This window comes from Rhincodon typus, chromosome 9, assembly GCF_021869965.1.
Source record: "Rhincodon typus isolate 14 chromosome 9, sRhiTyp1.1, whole genome shotgun sequence".
In the NCBI taxonomy this organism is placed as follows: Eukaryota; Metazoa; Chordata; class Chondrichthyes; order Orectolobiformes; family Rhincodontidae; genus Rhincodon; species Rhincodon typus.
The window spans coordinates 1,063,674-1,070,573 of NC_063340.1; positions in this window are offsets into that span (position 1 = coordinate 1,063,674).

Consider the following 6,900-nt stretch of genomic DNA (forward strand, 5'->3'; position numbering starts at 1 on the left):
TCGAGGCATTGCTCTGTGAAATGAATCAGAGAATGGCTGTCACCTATTTTTGGGTTGGAACAGTCTCAATCCTTGTACATGTTTCAGTCTGCAAAGAACAGGGACCTTCACGTTAATAGATGTAGCTTCAAATGTTTGCAAATGCACTGCACTGCAAACCTGATTGACTAAATTGGTTGTCAATGTAATTCTTCGCACACCCAGAATTATTGAGAAAATGTTGAAGGAAGGGTCACCGGACCCGAAATGTTAACTCTGTTTTTTCCTTCACAGATGCTGCCAGATCTGCTGGGTTTTTCCAGCAACTTTGTTTTTGTTCCTGTTAGGGGAATAGATAGTTTGTTGTTGGAGTGGAAGGCAGTGATAAGTTGGGTATTGCATGTATCAGAACTTGCACCCCAGCTTTTCACAATATATGGCAACGATTTGGATTAGGGAATGAAGTGTAATTTTGCCAAGTTGGCTGATGAGACAGGAAGATGTAAAGAGACTTTAGCATGATTTAGACAGATTGGGTGAATGTTCAAGTGAGTAGGTGCAGTTTAACGTAAGTAAGTGTGAATTTGTCCACTTAGGTAGGAAAAATCAAATGGCAGACTATTATTTAAATAGTGGAAGATTTGGAAATGTTGAAGAACAAAAGGACCTGGGTGTCCTTACTCACCACTCATTGAAACCAAACATGTAGGTTCAGCAAACAGTTAAGTAGGCAAATGGTATTCTTCTGTTGTCTATTGCAAGCTTAACTTCACTGGTGTTCTTCTTTAAAAGGGGAATTGAGTACAGAAGCAAGGAAGTCCTACTGCAGCTATAGAGGGTCTTGATGAGATCTCACCTGGAGTATTGTGTGCAGTTTTAGTCTCCTTACCTAAGAAAAGGTATACTTACCATCGAGGGAAAGCATGAAGGTTCATCAGACTGATTCCTGTGATCGCAGTTTTGTCATATAAGAACAGATTGGGTTGACTGGCCTGTATTCATTAGAGTTTAGAGAAAAAGAAGGAGACTTTTTGAAATGTAAAAACTTCTGACAAGTCTAGACAGTCTGGGTGCAGGGCTGATGTGTCCCCTAGCTGTAGTTCAGAACAAGGGGTCACAGTCTCAGGATATGCAGTAGGCTATTTTGGACTGAGATGAGAATGTCTTCAATCAGAAGGTGGTTAACCTGTGAATTCTTTACAACAGGAGGCAGTGAAGGTGAAGTTGCTGAATATGTTTGAGAAAGAAATACATTTCTACAGGCTAAAGATGCAGTGGGGTATGTGGGGAAAATGGGAATAAAAGTATTGAGAGATAGGGATCAGCCATGATCATAAGACCATAAGAAACAGGAACAGGAGTGGGCCATTCAGCCCCTTGAGCCTACTCCACCAATCAATAAGATCCGACAGTCCTGATGTCCACTTTCCTGCCGTTTCCTTACAATCTTTGATTCCCCTTCTGGTCAAGAATCTTAGCTATCTCAGCCTTTGATATACATAAGGACTCTGCCCCCAGAGCTCTCTGTGGCAAGGAGTTCCAAAGACACTCAACCCTCTGAGAGAAGAAATTCCTCCTCATCTCATTCTTAAATTAGTGCCCCTTAATTCTGAGACCATGTCCTCAGGACCTAGAATCCTCAGTGAGGGGAAACATCCTCTCAGCATTTCTCAGCATTTACCCTGTCAAGCTCCTTAAGAATCTACATGTTTCAACACTCAGCAATTAACAATGATATAACTCACCTTGCCTATTCATGTTATAGTAACACCACAGAGCTGGCCAGTTGTAAGTTTCAAACTGACTGCCTACTAACCTAATTCTGCCTGTATTCTGCTAATACAAACCCAAGAGAGGAAATTGCAAACCTCCAACCTTAAATCACAGAGGGCTACAACCAGTTCAGCTCTGGTACTCTTCTCCAGCATCTTGGCTATCTGTCAAAGTCAAGACTCCAAGCAGAGGCCTATACTTTTAACTCTAACAAACGCCATCTATAAATTCTGAAACAAATGTGTCATATAATATACCTTATAATTTAATTGAAACAAAAAGCCTTTTGTCCATATTGAATGGAGACAATGTCTTGTACTGGCCTAAAAGGTTTGTCATTTACTGACCAGGCTGGTCTGTTAACAAAGACAGTTCGCCACATCTTCAGATTACCTAGTATCCATACACCAAGAATGTTACTACCAGTTTATCTAGATCTATTTAAAGAACTTGTCTTTGAAAGCTTCCTTGCATGATGCTGTTTCAACCTATTCCCTCCTGATCAATGTGATATTAAAGCAACTGAAAGAATCAAGTGCCAGCAAGACTTAATTTTGTCACTGGGTTAAATTCCAGTAATCAGAATGTGTTTATGATCTTACTGGATTTGCTAAGCAGGAAGCTAAAATAAATTATTAGTTCATTCATTTTATATGACACTTCCCATATTCCTAGTGCACAAAGGCATTTTGAAATAAATGTATTACTTTCAAAGTGCAATCAATATTGCATAGTCAAATATAATAGTGAGTTTGAATCACAAATCCTGTAGAAAACAATGAGTTCGATGAGCAGGTGATCAGTTTTGGTAGTGTTCTTTGAAAATAAATGTTAATTCAGATGTCAGGAAAGCTCCATCTGCCTATCCTGAAACATTGCTGTGGTGTTTATCTGTCTGAGTAGACAAACAAAGCCGATTTACTTCTCATCTGTATGTTGGAGCATTTGCTCAGCATCATCCTGATGTGTGAGCCACGAGTATGTATGCAGGAAGTATAGTGGGACCTGAACCAGCATTCTTCTGACTCTCAGGCAAGAAAGCTATCACTAATTTATTTGATATGTTTTTCTTAAATCAAATTTCCCCGACATCAGAAAAGTCTTAAATTTCAAAATGTGCTTGCAAAGAAATGTTATCATGTCTACAGAGGGATAAAATTGCAGACTTTGTCAATCCACTGTTTACTTAGATACTTTTGATAGAATATTATGGCATTTTTCAACATTTGTGATTTCTCTGATTTTCCTACAAAATATGTAAGGAAAAACTGTTTTTCCTGGAAGAGCTTCACCTGATCTTCAAGGTGAAGGTCTTCATTCAAATATAACATAATCAATTGGTATTCCCTCTTGTGTACTCTTTAAGATGTTTATTGATTCCAATAGTACATTATCAATGTTTCAAAATTGATTCAAACTTGAGGGTTATTTGGCTGCAAATAGGAATAACTCCACAGAAGCCAGTAACCTGTCACAAAGTTACTTTTTATTTACACATCGAGAGTCCTTGACACTGATCCAGCTTCCTCAGAGACAGCTTTTAGAGTGAACAGCACCTCTGACATTCTGTTTATATCTGTCAGCCAGGGCTCCCTGACTGGACCAGATTAACAGTACCAATCAGGGAACGCATATTCTGTGAGGTCTACCTGGTTGACCTTGTTACAATCCTGCACATATTAATGCTGATGTTGGCTGATATTGACTCTTGGTTCCTGTCTATTCAAGAATCAGAAACTGGCTATGAGCACAGGTCAGTACTGAGTTCAGAAAATTTGGTTAGATAAGTGAATAATTAGTTTCAGAGATAGCAGGAACTGCAGATGCTGGAGAATCTGAGATAACAAGGTGCAGAGCTGGATGAACACAGCAGGCCAAGCAGCATCAGAGGAGCAGGAAGGCTGACGTTTCGGGCCAAGACCCCTAGACCATAACCTACAACATAGTTATAGACATTCATTATTTTAATCTTCATTTGTATTTCAAAATTGTTGCACATTAATTAGCTTTAAGTATACAAGTAATGACAATATGTTACAAAATGCAGGTCGTCTTAATTTACAGAAGAAAAATGAAAGGTCTACTGCACTTTTTATTTTGTGTCAAACCCTGTAAATCATGTGTTATCAATTGAGTTTATTAAATTTTCAATCATTTACATGCTATTTATAAGTTTTAGTATAATGTGCTTCTCAAATAAAATACAGCCTTTCAGCAGTTTTTGTCTTATCACTTATGTTCTATTGCCATTATACAGCAAGACATCTAGCCCTAGCCAGATAACTAGATGTTGTGGAAACAGGAGCTATACCTGTGTAGATTTCTCAGTATGTTGGTCAGGGGATTCTTGTGTATGATGATGGACTTCCATGTGTAACAAGCATAAGGCTGACCAGGAAAAAAGGGTTTGGGTCAGTAGGAAATTTTCTGAATGCAAATTTAGTCTTTTTTTGTTGCACAGTGTGCCTCTTAGTTTGTTTTGGAAATAATTAGAACATTGATTTTGTAACCCAGCTAGTGCTAGTTTCCTGCATCCTTTCTCCTGATCAGTTTCTAATGGCAATCAGAGCTCGACCTACAAATGTGTGTCAAGGGGCAGTAGAGTTGACCTTTCAGTTGAACTGATAACAGACTTACTTTTATTGTATTATAGATAGATTATTGATTAAATCACAATATTGTTATTTTCAATTATATCAGTGGCACTAATTTATTCCATCTCTGTTGTTCCCCTCATATTTAATGCATCATGTGTGTGTTGGTATTTTGTTGTGATGTATGTGATTATAACAAGAATTCCTGACAGAGAAGAATTTGTAAAGGTACATGTAAAAGCAAAAGAAGATGAGCAATGAAAATTTCAGTATATGCACCGCAGCAGGGAATGCTATATGGCTTAAACAATATTTCATAAATTTCAAAAGGTACAGAATCACAATTGAGTAATAAACAGCAAAAGACATGAGTAAGGCCTTTATGATCAAGATAGCTTCTTATAAGAAAGCATTTAGATAGGCACTGTGTTAATGCAAAAGTATGAATGAATCAATCCAAAAAATAAAAATAAAGCTTGTGAAGATGCTATTGATAGTCACTGCTTTTTTTACGTATGTAACTACGATTATATCAGTCATTACCATCAAAAATAGTTTTAATTAAGATATGAACCCCCTTTGCATTTTCTATACATTTATATTTATTTAATGCATAATGTTGTTCTTTGTTGTGCAACTTTAGGTCTGGTACTAAATTATTGCATTTTTAAGTGTTCAAAATGTACTTGTCCTATCGCCATTGCCTGTAGTGGTTTTGAATGACACAGCAGAAAGATTTGGTAACATTAGCTTAATCTGAGCTTATCCTGTCCCTAAAACACAGGTGTGTGGGCTTAAGCCAATTGAGGGTTTTCCTCTGTAATACTGAAAAACAGATAAATATTGTTCTTGAGGTTAAGATTCACTGATAATATAGTTCATCTTGTCTTTCATACATAATAGTTTTCCCAAGACCATTGTTGTGCTCAATTTTAGTGTAATTTATTATGCTTCTGAAGTAGTTTTTAAATTTTCTGTTACATTACATTCTGTTTATAATTTAGTTTTATTAAAATATCTATAGTTCCAGACATTTGACACAGTCCTGGCACTTGTTAGTAGCAGAAAACAGGTTTTATTTTAGTTTCACAAAGTCTGTTAGACTCGGTTATTGCAATATTAACTGCAAATGCTGTTTTTCTTTTAAAAAAAAACTAATTGGTATTGGACTTTGTTCCTATGGTTTGACATGATCTGAATCCCATGATCCAAAAGCTGCTTTAGTAATTATTCCTGTTCCTTTTTCACTTTTTTCAATTTTAATGTTAATTGCCTTTAATTGAAATTGGTGTTGGAAAGATTTTTTTAAATGGAAGTCAATTGGTAATATCAAATTCAAGTCATATGATCTCCTTATGCCCTACCTAAACGATCATAGAATCACCATTGTTCTTAAACTTTCCTTCAATCCTGCCCTGGAATCTAGAGTTTTAACCTTAAACTAGTATTGACATACCTTTTCATTGTGTGAAATTTTACCCAGTTTCTTTCTGTTGGACAGCATCTGTTAGTTTTAAAACTAATGTAAAATTTTTATTGGGCTCCTAAATCATGGGATATGTATGGTACTCCAACTTGACAACTAAATAATAGGCTATAATAATGGAGCTAAAGGCTGTGTCCAGGCTCTGCGAGTGGCTAAGTTGATAAAGACATTAACCATTGTCAAACTGAGCTTTATAGATTTGAAAGCCTAGCTAACCTCAAGCAGAAAAGAATTGGAAGTGACACCGTACTGCACAGCTGATTGGTCAAGACTCCCCCTCCTTGTTTCGATTGTTTAGCTTTTGATGGAAGTTGCATATTTGTGAACGTTAGGTGTGTGAACAAACAAGGTTAACCAGTAATGCCCTCTCTGAATACCATTTACATGTGACAGTCATCTGTGCTCTACCATTACCCACATAAGATTATTGGTTTCAGCAAGCCAACTCCTGTTCTCTTATATCTGTAGAATTATAAAGCTTTACATTTTATTTAAGGCTAGGAAACTGACGCCTAGATAATTTGTGGACACCTAACCCTGGATTCACGACAATGACAGCAAACTGGATGCTGGATTTGCAGCAGCTTTTTAAAATTATTTGTTCATGAGATAGGGGCATTTATTGCCCATCCCAATAAGGATCAGCTACATTGCTATGGATCTGGAGTAACTTGTAGGCCAGACTAGGCAGGGATGGCAGATTTCCCCCCACTAAAGGACATTGGTGAATCAGTTGGCTTTTTATGCCAATCAGCTGTAGTTCCCCATTAGGCTAGCTTTTTTTTTCAAAATTCCAGATTGTTACTGAATTCAAATTTCACTGTCTGCCATGGTGGAATGTGAACCTATGTTTTGAGAACATAAGCCTGGGGTTCTGAATAACTTGTCCAGGGGCATTACCACTATATCATTGCCTTCCCAGTGACACCAAGCAGGGTGCTGGTTTGATGGCAATAAGGGTAGATTGGACACAGATTGATGGCAGTGACGCTTGACTGAGTGCCAGATTGTTCGCAGTATGGGTGGACTGGGAGTGGATTGGCTTCAGAGTTGGGGGAGGGGAGTGGA